General features: G+C 42.7%; 1 protein-coding gene across 1 annotated transcript in view; it reads right to left on the bottom strand.

Annotated features, from left to right (window-relative positions):
* Nucleotides 1-13,212, bottom strand: part of ZDHHC8 (zinc finger DHHC-type palmitoyltransferase 8) — a 121,188-nt gene that overhangs the window by 15,586 nt on the left and 92,390 nt on the right. The window lies entirely within an intron of this gene.

Here is a 13,212-nt window from a genome sequence, read left to right as displayed (position 1 = left end):
TATTTTATGTCCAAGAAATTCTTTCATTTTATTTCTGAAGTACAATCTAAGCAACCAGTTTTTATCTGGTGCAAGAGCCACCGTAAGAAGCAATGTTGCCGGAGATGCAAGCTCTCTGTCCGAAAGTTCCAAGATTGCTGAAACATCAAGTGGTTGACTATCCTCCTGTTGTTTAAGTGGTAATTTAGTAGTTTTCATTGGTAAGTAATATACTTGAGTAAATGGTGGTAATGTATCCTCTGGAATACCCAAAATCTCTACTAAATAACGTTTCAACATATCTCTAGGTGTCACAGAGGCTATCTTAGGAAAGTTAATCAAACGGAGATTATTATTGCGAGAAAAGTTCTCCAAAGTTTCCAATTTTCTGCGCAAACTTGTGTTATCTTTTACCATTACTTCATTAAGCTGTTTTGATGCTTTTAACTCCTGTTGTATATTCACAATTGAGTTCTTAGATTCCTCAATTTCAACTTTTATATTTTTTATATCATTTTCTTGAAGAGTAATTTTATTTTCCAGCTGCAAAAGCTGGGGTTTAACAGACTTGGCTAGGTCAGCAACTAAATCCCAGATTGAGTCCAGTGTTACTTCTCTGGGTTTTTCAATAACATATGAAGGATTGAAAATTTGAATAGTCTCACCGGTTATCAGCTGATTCTGGCAATCCTTCTGCTGGGCTGAAATGATCCCTGATGTTTCCAAATCCTCGGTATTTCTTGGACTCACCTGAAAACTCAGGGAGTCCATCTCCACGCTCCCCTCTCTGTTCTTCATGGCCTCCGAGGGTAGGTGCTTACCTCCTTCCAGGAGCTCCTCCACTCGTGGGGAGCTGGTAACCTGAGGAGGTGGGGGAGGTGCCCTAGCGTCGGGGCTGAGCGTAGTTTCTAGCCCCAAGGAGATCACCTCATTTCCGCCTCTCTGAGGCGTCTCCAGCGGGGGGGATGCAGACGCTGCCGGGATATCCTGTATCCGACGCAGGAGGTCTTCAATATTGCCGAAAGAGGGGACCGCTGAACGCCGCGAGGCTCCAGCGGCGCTGCGGCCTCTCCTCTTCGGCATCTCAAGTAAGTAAACAGTCCAAAAGAAACTTTTCAAATCAGTCTTCTCCGGCGTGCTACTCAGCGTCCGGGACCGTCGGCCATCTTGGATCCATATTTGGGTATATTCTTGAGTATGGAATCCTCTACACTGTATAAGCTTAATGTCTCTTTATTGGGTGCTACAAAACAACATTTTCATAAATGGGCGGGTTTGCCTTTATCTCTCATAGGGAATATCAGCATGTACGCCATGGTCATTTTCCCAACATGACTATATCTTTTGCAAACTCTCTTAAGAACATAAGAAGTTGCCTCCGCTGGGTCAGACCCGTGGTCCATCGTGCCCAGCGGTCCGCACCCGCGGCGACCCATCAGGCCCATGACCTGTAATGTGATCCTTCTCTAATCCCTTTTATCCTTCTATCCATACTCTGTCTCTCCCTTCATATTTGCTGAAAAAAAGATGTGACCACCCTCCATAAGCTCTTAAATCGTTTTTGTTGGGGTGGGCCAAGGCAAGAATGAGTTCCCATTATCTTTTAGGTAGCTGGAGGAGAGAAGGCCTGGGTATACCAGATATTAAACTTTATAACATGGTGTGGCAATTACGACATCTAGGTAACTGGCTTAATGATATGGAATATTTCTCCCCTTTGCGGATGGAAATACCCTTGGGACAACCGTTGTATTTATTATATGTTCTACAGGCTAAGCATCAAGTTTTGCCTAATCCTTTAAGATCCTCCTAGCCCATTCGTTCCCTCCGTAGACTGTGGTAAGATTTGGCTAAAATGGGAAAATTTTCATCCTACTAGTAGTTTGTTATTTATTAATTAGGGGAATGATGAGTTTTCGCCCAGAATGGAGAACCCCTGATTTTGCTCTGGGGTGCCCAGGGTTTGCAGCAACTACATGTGGTGACTATGGAGAGTCAGTTTAAAAGTTTGGAGGCCATTTGTGGCCTTGCTTTTACCTTTGCGGATAAATTTGCTTATATGCAACTACAGCATTATATTCAGTCTCTGCCAGTTTCTTCCTTGCAATTGGCAGTGGCTGTTAAAATAGGTGACTTATTTGCGACATCAACGGAAGATCCACCTTCAATATCACTGTTTCACATAAAAATTATTGATGGGTTTGCCACATCATGACCTTTCAGCCATAGCAGCAAGTTAGACTGAGGACCTTCAGTTTAATATAGAGACAAGGGGGTTGTTGCAGTTCTTGGGCTCTATTCCACACCAGGTTCATTCTGCAGAATTGAGGGCGTGTCAATATCGGCTTGTTTATAGGGCTTATATATCGCAGAATAAACTGTTCCATATGGGAGGCATTGATACAGAGGTGTGTGTGAAGTGTCAGAAGGAGCCTGGGACTTTTATTCATGCTTTTTCGAGGTGTGAGAAGAATCGGTCAATTTGGACGTCGATCGTCTGATTTAAGGAGCGCATCTTGGATCAATCTATAGCACTACATCCTGCAGGGCTCCTATTGGGACAATTGTCTGTTTTGGGAGTTAGGGGTAAGGGACCTAGACTTTGGGTAAAAAAGGTTTGTTTGGTGGGGTAAAAAAAACATTCTTCAATACTGGACGTAAAGTTCAGCACCTTCTTTCTGTCACTGATGTAATAAATTTCATGAGCTGTTGGAGTTCAGAGACTTACACCTCACCTTTAAACGGCAAAGACAATTTTATGGGATATGGGGGGGGGGGGTTATATATAATCTTTGAGCCCCAGGATTCGAAGTCATATTTTGAATCAAATTAACTTATTCAAATCTTGGCAAATAAGTCTGGGGGGGATAATAACATAGGTTCGTGACTAGGTGTTCTTGGTATCTGTCAGTGCATGCTCAAGCAGTATTCCGTATATCTCTCCTATTGGGGGGGTGGGGGGGGTTATAAGAGTCTAGACTCCCTGTTTGGTTCACAGTTTAGGGTTTTTCATGTATAAAAATTTTGGACTCAGGGACTCCCGTCTGTTGATAGTCATGAAGACATAGAGAGAGTAGAGAGGGACAGATTCTTCAAACTTTCGGAAAATAAAAGAACAAGAGGGCATTCAGAAAAGTTGAAAGGGGACAGATTCAAAATGAATGCTATGAAGTTTTTCTTCACTCAACGTGTGGTGGACACCTGGAATGCGCTTCCAGAGTACGGTACTGGGGTTCAAGAAAGGATTGGACAATTTCCTGTTGGAAAAGGGGATAGAGGGGTATAGATAGAGGATTACTGCACAGGTCCTGAACCTGTTGGGCCGCCACGTGAGCGGACTGCTGGGCACGATGGACCTCAGGTCTGACCCAGCGGAGGCATTGCTTATGTTCTTATGTTTTGAATAGTTGATGACAGTAGCAAGAGCTGGGGTTGGAATTACGCTGAAAGTTGTTTTATTTTGGGGGTTATCCTCTTTGGATGGCCCCGTTCTGGAATAAATGGGCTGCCTCTAGGATTCCTAAGTGGATTTTGGGAGGGTGGTAGGGTTTGATTTCACTATCAGAAATGGATAACTGAAATTCTGTAATTGTTGTTTTGATTTGTCATCAAGAAAAAATTGTTGAATGTAATGTAATATGGGGTCGATAAGCAGACAAGAGAGGCCATGTGGTATTTATCGGTCTTCATTTTTCTGTTTCTATGATTTAAACAGACAGCAGTGATTCGTCTGATTTGTTAGGGGGGATTTTGGGATCAAGGTAGGGTTGAAGGGGAGGGGTGGGAAGACACTGTACCCAGTAAATGGCAGAGCTATAATGTACATGGGAGGTTTGGGAGGATGGAGTAGGGAGTTTATCGGATGGAAGGGGGGGTTGTTAGTTTCATTCAAAACTATTTGATGGGGGTCGCTGTTGAGCCCGATGAAGATGGCTGACTGAACTTTCAGCTCCAGCAACCCTTGCCACATTTTCTCTCCCTGGCTGCTCTACTCGGGTGATTGCAATCTCCATCCAGCTCCATCCGCACTACTAAATCATGGCTACAGCCTCTAAAGGCAAAAGGCACAAGCCTGACCCTCCATCCCCAGCAAAAACCTCAACATTGGAGACACCTGACAAACCTGAAGCTCCCTCCATGTCTGATTTATGGGATGCTATAAAAACAGTGCAGGACCTGATGACTGACACTAAAGATGCCATATCCGAACTTAAGGATGACCTTGCAACGATCCATACGGATTTGACCTCTTTTAAATCTAAAATCGCTGACTTAGAAATCAAAACGGCGACAGCAGATGCGAACATCAAAGCCCTGCAGGGCCATGTGAAGCGCACGTTGGCCCTGGAGAAAGAGATGGAAGACGCAAGTAATCGCTCGCGCCGGAATAATCTGCGTCTTTTGGGGGTCCCGGAGGGTCAAGAAGGGAATAACATGGTGGCATTTTTGGAGTCCTTCATCCCTAAATTACTTGATCTACATTTTAAACATGATTTTGAAATTGAGCGTGCTCACCGCTCGCCATCTTCCCGACTACCACGTGACCGCCGACCACGACCCATCGTCCTGAGGATCCTCCGCTACCCACAGGTCCTTGAAATCCAACAAAAAGCACGAGCTGCAGCACCTGTGATCCACGAGGGCAACAAGATCTTGTTCCTGCCTGATCTACATAAGAACACAGTCAAAGCCCGCCAGCAGCTCCTTGCCTTCCGCCCACAGCTAAAAAAGATGGGTGCTCGTTTTGGCCTGTTCTACCCCGCGCGAATGCGGGTCACTTATCTCAATCAGACCAAGGACTTCTCCGATCCCGAGCTCCTGGCTGCCTACATAGAGGAGAACTCGCCGACTCCAATAGACTCTGTCTGAGGTCGCTTCCACTGTGCCTGCTTCCCGACAGTCACGCTGAGCTGTACAGAAACTCTGAGTGTCCTCGTGCCTTTCACAATGTGCTTTAGCTTTGCTTTGCCTTCGTACTCTCGCTTACTGTTTTGTTGCTAATTAACAGTTTTTTCCTATCTAGCTCCATGGGCTCCTTATGCTGTCTTTATATCAGCCGTTTGAACTTACTTTATCAGTTACTGTTCCTTTCCTGCACGGCATAGCGACTCACTGTTTTTTGTATTTAAATTGCACAGCTCTGCTCTATCTCCCGGCTCAGCACAGCGTGCTGTTCTGACTGTTTACTAGTGTTTGCCAGCCATTAGACACGCTTCATTGTGTTCCTGACTCATCTGTTTAGAATGGCTGCTTTCAATCAGCCATCGTTGTTTTATAATGTTTGCTTTTGCTCTCACATTTTACCTCCTTGACCCCCTGCTTGTTAAACTTATTGGAGCTCTCAGCCAGGGCTTCTAATGCATAATATGTCAGTACTGGTTGCTGGTTTGGATTTCTCTTGGCTATTTTCTTCTTGCTACTCCAGCCTCCCATTGCTGGTGCCTTTTGCTTATGTGCAATGGGCTTTCTTCTCACTCTCTCAAGTATATTTCATTGCTATTTCTGCTTACTTGTTCTGTGTTTTTATCTGACTGTTACAGCTTTCACTTTTTCATTGCTGACACTGTTTACAGCTGTATGCTTCTATCTCAGGATGTCTAATTTTTATACTGATGCTATATTGTCCATACGGATTATTTTGCAATTTGTACAATGTCATTATCCATAACCTCTTTAAATGTCAAAGGTCTTAATAATATGATCAAGAAACGTAAAATATTATCGTATATTGATGATTTTAAATCTGATATCATTCTCCTTCAAGAGACTCATCTCAATGATTCTGGTTCATCCAAGTTCATTAAACAGGGATTTTGCCCTCCTGTATTTTCTCCTGCATTGAATGGAAAGAATGGTGTTCTTACTCTAATAAGACGTCACCCATCCATTTCTATTATTCCAGCTCTCATGATACATATGGAAGATGGGTAAGCACCAAACTGTCCATTTCCAATCGCAACCTACGTATTATTAATATCTATGCACCAAATTTAGACTCCCCAGATTTCTTTCATAACTTAGCTAATCATATTTTACAGGATCCTGACACTCCTGTCATTGTAGGAGGAGATTTCAACCTTATTCTTGACCCATTGAAAGATAGAAAATCATACGCCCCATATAAAAAACCTAAAGCATGGTATGCACTACATGATATTATGTCTCAGCTGCAATTGACTGACCCCTGGAGGCTTCACCATAAAGATTCTGATCAATATACGTTTTTCTCTGCTCCTCACTCTACCTACTCCAGGATTGATTATTTTCTTACTAGCTCGTCTATCTTGCAATATATCACCACTTCTGACATCCACTCTATCACAGTCTCTGACCATGCTGCTATCTCTATTTCTTGCTCTCATTTTTCTCTTGCACCTCGCAGTAAACAATGGCGGTTCAATTCCTCACTCCTGGCTGATGCCCAGTTCTCGGATTGCATAAAGGCTGCTATCAAAGAATTTTTTCGTTTCAATATCCCCTCACAAACTAATTGGACTACCACCTGGGACGCTTTTAAAGCTTATATACGGGGCACCATTATCCAGTTCACTGCACGCCTTCATTCTTCTCGGAAACAAACACAACTGGATCTTGAGACTCGTATTAGTGAAGCAGAATCTTGCCACATTTCAGATATTTCTGATATTACAGCCTTGACGAACCTGCGTAATCTTAGACTCCAATACAATTCTTTACTGAGCTCATCTGCCGCTAAACATTTAGATTTACCCAATCTTCTATTTACTATGCGGACAATAATAAGCCTGGTCACTTACTAGCGAATTATCTTAAAAAATCTCAAGACAAATCCACTATATCTTCTCTTAAAGACCCTACTGGTCAATTCCTTACGAACCCCTCTGCCATTTCTTCCACCTTCTATGATTTTTATCAGCACTTATATTCTTCTGAAACCTCTCCTTCTAATGCCCATCTCCAATCATTCCTGTCTTTCCCTCACCCATCTTTATCATCATCGGAATCTACCTCACTTATCTCTGACTTTACATCCCAAGAACTTACAGATGCCATCAATTCCATGAACTCTAATAAATCCCCGGGCCCGGATGGTCTTACTGTTGAATTTTACAAAGCCTTTCTCCCCTCCTTGCTTCCATTCATTCTATCGTTCTTTCGGTCTCTATGTAATCAAGGTAGCTCTACAGGCTCTTTTACAGAGGCTACACTTATTGTTTTCCCTAAACCCGGTAAGGAGCCTCATGACGTTAAAAATTACCGTCCCATCTCCCTGATCAATGTTGATGCAAAAATCTTTGCTAAAATTCTTGCTTCACGACTACAGTCTGTTCTTCCTTCTCTCATTTCACCTGATCAATCCGGCTTTCTGAACTATCGGTATTCTTCCAATAACACCCGTTTATTATCTCACATTCTTCATCACTCCTCATCTCATTCTGACCGCCTTTTGGTCTTAGCCCTTGATGCTGAAAAAGCTTTCGACCGTCTGGAATGGCATTTTCTTTTTCATATCCTTCGTTGGTATGGTTTCCCTGAATCCTTTTTATCCATGATTAGAGTTCTCTACTCCAATCCTGCGACACGGATAATGATTAATGGAACTCTTTCGCGACCCTTTTTTCCATCCCGTGGCACGAGACAAGGATGTCCCCTTTCACCACTACTTTTCAATCTTGCCCTGGAACCACTCTTAGCCGCCATTAGACATGATGCCAGAATTGGAGGGTTTCAGTCAGGCCCCTTCTCAGTCAAACTCTCGGCCTATGCCGACGATATTCTCCTTTATGTCACTCCTGAATCCCTAATGTACGTACTTGAACAAATTAACCAGTACTCTGCCATCTCTGGTTATAAATTAAACGTTACTAAATCTGAAATGCTACCGCTCAACTGTATTGACGTGCAATCTGACGCTTCTAAATTCGGGTTTATTTGGTCCCCTACTAAGATTAAATATCTCGGTTTATATTTTGGATCATCAATTGACTCCACCTTGACACTTAATACTGATTATATCTTTTCTATTATCCGTTCTTGCACTTCCAGATGGTCCCCTATGAATCTCTCCTGGTGGGGCAGACTCTCTACCATAAAAATGATGATCACACCCAAGATCAATTACATTCTCAGTATGCTCCCTTGTCTCTTCCCTCACTCAGTATATTCACATATTGAACATCTTCTCTCGTCTTTCCTTTGGCAGGGCAAACAACCTCGCATAGCACTGCGTAAACTGAAATGCTCTAAATTTGAAGGTGGAGTTAACTTCCCTAGTTTTCGGGAATATCACTACGCTTTCTTGTTAGCTCAGGGCTCTATTTGGCTGAATCATTGTTCCTCAAACACATTACCCACATGGTTATCTCTGGAGCATTCGGTGGTGGACCCCTATTATCTCCAGCATGCCCCTGCCATTCCTCTTCCTCCACTAGCCAAACAAAACCCGATTTTGCTTAATACATGGCAGGCGCTACATTTCATAGATTCTATTTCAGAGAAAAAACTGGGCGACTTGATACTAGCACCGATTTGGCACAATCCCAATCTCAAGATTGATAATGCAGTTATGGTTTGGAAAACTTGGCATCATCAGGGCATTTGGAATTTATCTCATCTTATTATAGACGATAAATGGATTACCTTCTCTGATATTATGGCAAAATATCATATTCCCGCCTCTCAATACTTTTGATGGGTACAACTACACCATTGTCTTGCTGCAAGGTTCTCTTCACTTTCTTCTCTTCATACTGACCCAGACTTGCACTCTAATATTCTCTCCTTTTCAGCCTCCAGGGGTCAGTCTTCCAATTGGTATAAATTTATTCAATCTAAATGTTTTCCTGCACTTCCGGATTCCAAAACCAAGTGGAATCAGATGTTGAAGTCTCCTATCACTGATAGTGTCTGGACTACTATCTGGACCAAAATTTTTAAATCCCTTCATTCTGCCTCTCATAGACAAACAGCAATTTTCCTTTACCATCGAGCCTTTTGGACTCCCACTAAAACAGCTAAAGTTGTGAGATCCTCGGGGACCTGCAAATTCTCCGTAGGAACCTTACATCATATGCTATATGATTGTCCTCATTTGCAGATTTTTTGGGCTTCTGTTTGGCAGATGATTGCAAAACTTTTTGCGCTTACTGACCCCTTATCTTTTGATATTATAATTCAGGGATCCCTAGCACTTTCCACACCTCTTTCTATGTATCATGATCGCCTCTTGACCCTTTTGCTATTTCTTGCTCTTCAACTAATACTACAAAACTGGAAAGACTTCACAAAACTTGACTTCAACCAATGGTGGAACATGGCTAACGGTAAATCATGCCTGGTCCTTCTTCAGGGACATGGTGAGCGAGGCGCAAAATCTGTATATCCCCAGATTCAGGAAGGGGTGTAAAAAGAATCGAACAAAAGACCCGGCGTGGATAACCAAAACAGTGAAGGAAGCGATAGGCAATAAGAAAAAATCATTCAAGAAATGGAAAAAGGACAAAACTGAGGGGAACTGGAAAGAGCACAAGAAACATTAAAAAGAATGTCACCGTGAGGTTCGGAAAGCCAAAAGAGAGTATGAAGAGAGGCTAGCCAGGGAAGCAAGAAATTTCAAACCATTCTTCAGATATGTTAAAGGGAAGCAGCCGGCTAGAGAGGAAGTGGGACCGCTGGACGACGGAGACAGGAAGGGAGTGGTGAAGGAGGAGAAGGTAGTGGCAGAAAGGCTTAACATGTTCTTCTCGTCTGTATTTACAAACGAAAACACGTCCAACATACCGGAACCTGAGCAATTCTTCAACGGAAGTCAGGCAGAAAAATTAACATCCATAGAAGTGAGCCTTGAGGACGTTCGTAGGCAGATAGAAAAACTAAAAACTGACAAATCCCCGGGTCCGGATGGCATACATCCAAGGGTTCTGAAGGAATTAAAGGAGGAGATAGCGGAACTACTGCAGCAAATTTGCAACTTATCCCTGAAAACAGGCGAGATCCCGGAAGATTGGAAGATAGCCAACGTTACGTCCATCTTTAAAAAGGGATCAAGAGGTGACCCGGGAAACTACAGGCCGGTGAGCTTGACTTCGGTTCCGGGGAAAATGGCAGACGCACTGATAAAAGAAAACATCGATCAACATTTTGAAAAACATGAACTTCTGATAACCAGCCAGCATGGTTTCTGCAAGGGAAGATCGTGCCTAACGAACTTATTGCACTTCTTCGAAGGGATCAACAAATGGATGGACAAAGGAGACCCCATAGACATCATATATCTAGATTTCCAAAAAGCCTTTGACAAGGTGCCCCATGAACGTCTACTCCAGAAACTGAAGAACCATGGGGTGGAAGGAGACGTACATAGATGGATCAGAAACTGGTTGGAGGGTAGAAAACAAAGGGTAGGAGTGAAGGGTCACTACTCCAACTGGAGGAGGGTCACGAGTGGTGTCCCGCAGGGCTCGGTGCACGGGCCGCTGCTATTTAATATCTTCATAAATGATCTAGAAACAGGAACGAAGTGCGAGATAATAAAATTTGTGGACGACACCAAACTATTTAATGGAGCTCGGACTACAGAGGACTGCGAAAAGTTGCAAAGGGACTTGAACAAATTAGAAGAATGGGCGGCGAAATGGCAGATGAAGTTCAACATTGAAAAATGTAAAGTATTACATGTGGGGAGCAGAAACTCGAGGTACAACTATACAATGGGAGGGATGTTATTGAATAAGAGTACCCAGGAAAGGGACTTGGGGGTAATGGTGGACATGACAATGAAGCCGTCGGCACAGTGCGCAGCGGCCGCTAAGAGAGCGAATAGAATGCTTGGTATAATCAAAAAGGGTATTACAGCCAGAACGAAAGAAGTTATCCTGCCGTTGTATCGGGCGATGGTGCGCCCGCATTTGGAGTACTGCGTCCAATATTGGTCGCCGTATCTTAAGAAGGATATGGCGTTAGTCGAGAGGGTTCAAAGGAGAGCAACACGTCTGATAATAGGTATGGAAAACCTGTCATATTCTGAGAGATTGGAGAAGCTGGGTCTCTTTTCCCTGGAGAAGAGGAGACTTAGAGGGGATATGATAGAGACTTACAAGATCATGAAGGGCATAGAGAGAGTAGAGAGGGTCAGATTCTTCGAACTTTCGAAAAATAAGAGAACAAGAGGGCATTCGGAAAAGTTGAAAGGGGACAGATTCAAAACAAATGCTAGGAAGTTCTTCTTTACCCAACGTGTGGTGGACACCTGGAATGCGCTTCCAGAGGACGTTATAAGGCAGAGTACGGTACTGGGGTTCAAGAAAGGATTGGACAAATTCCTACTGGAAATGGGGATAGAGGGGTATAGATAGAAGATTACTGCACAGGTCCTGGACCTGTTGGGCCGCCGCGTGAGCGGACTGCTGGGCACGATGGACCTCGGGTCTGACCCAGCAGAGGCATTTCTTATGTTCTTATGTTCTCTGTCTGTCTCCATAATAAATATGAACGCCATATAGCGGAACGCCATAATTCATCGCTTTCCTATACTAAAACATGGTCGACAATGATGGAATTTTGTGGTATAGACCTTTGACTGTATGCTTACTTGATCTCTTTGTATGCTTACTTGATCTCTCTTTTTCTTATTCCTATTACTACTCAATATGATTACTTTGGACATTCCTTCTGTTGTTCTATTTTCCGATATGCTAGCTCTCTGTTTGATTTGGCATAATTACTGTCTGTAATGTTTATTGCTCGCAATGATACTGAAATTGTACTGATTTGTCACATAATTTTTCTCTTCCCTCTTATATCCTCGTTCTTTACTGATAGCTGATGCATTTACGTATGATTGCTGTATTTTACTTTTGATTGTTTTCCTCTGCCCGACCCCTACTCTCATGCAATGTGGTATACTTGATGGTGTCTTTCTTTTTTGATTACTTCCGAAGTTCTCGGAAGCTTCTCGTATTTTTGTTTTTTCTGTATTGCTATTGTTTATAAAACCAATAAAATTATTGGAACTTAAAAAAAAACAAAAAACTATTTGATGACTGGTTGGATTATCCGTATTTTTTCTACTAGTATTTTGTATACACAAGTTAAAAGTTTTGTATTCCTGTACAAGCTATATTATTGTCATCAATAAAATTGTTTTACCATAAACAAACAGCAGAGGCTCCTAGCTGTTTAAATCACTTGTGCAGAGATATTCAGCAGCATTTAACTAAATAGTGTTAACTGAATATCTCTGCTAACCGCTTCTGCTGAAACCAGCTAGTTTGTGGGCAGTCAAGCTAAGTAACGACAAAATTAGGACAGCAAAACAACTGTCCTAGCTTTATGCACTGATCTGAATATTGGCTGGTGCCCAGTTAACTTTCAGATCAGCCCACATATTTGATGCCAGGAGCTGCACATACCCCAGCACTGAATACCCAGGGCTATGTCAGCCCACATCTGGAAGCAGCTTAATGCCCAAAGGCTGAATATTGACTTCTATATTAAAAAATAATGCTTAACAGGCAATAGGCAAGGCTGGCTACTGGGCTACGTGATATGTATGGCCTCAAGAGAATGGCATACATGAAGAAGGCATTGCCAACCCCCATGCCCCATTTAGGGCTGGTCTAAAAACATCTCTCTTCACCAAAGTGTTTCCAGGTTTAGCTCCTCATCCCTGACAGCGTGTGTGTCTGTCTGTCTCTCTGTGTATCTGTGCTTATGCTGCCTTTCAAGTCTAGAGTTTCGGCATCCCTGTCCCTTATTGTCTCCTTTTCTTTTAAACAATGTAGTTCTTCCCACTTTCCTCTTGTTCTGATTGTAAGTCTATTTACATTATGTTAGGTTAATCGTTGTTTGTCCTCTCCCATTTTTTTATATTATTATTATTGTAAAACGCCTAGAATTTGGTAAGCATTTAATCAGAATTTCAATAAACTTGAAACTTTCTTATTTTTTGAAATTTTATTGTAAACTTTATTGATTTATTTTGAAAAGTGCTATATAAAATCCTGAATGAACCACAATAGTGCAGGGCACAGGGTTTGGGAAAGGGGCGGGTGGGGTTTTTGTTCTCGGGAGCCGCTGCTATTATGGAAGAAGGAAGCACTGTGCTGGAGCTACCAGAGAAATAGGTGGGAGGGAGGTGCTAATTTCGTTTTTTATACAGGGCACTAGGTAGCCTAGAGCTGGTTCCCATAATATGTCCTTGTCCACTGGGAATAATATTTCAATGTATTCGCAGGCACAGACAGACATGTACAT

The sequence above is a fragment of the Geotrypetes seraphini genome, chromosome 8, assembly GCF_902459505.1.
Source record: "Geotrypetes seraphini chromosome 8, aGeoSer1.1, whole genome shotgun sequence".
Classification (NCBI taxonomy): Eukaryota; Metazoa; Chordata; class Amphibia; order Gymnophiona; family Dermophiidae; genus Geotrypetes; species Geotrypetes seraphini.
Note: the sequence above shows the minus strand (reverse complement) of the source record. Positions and strands in the feature narration are given on the sequence as shown.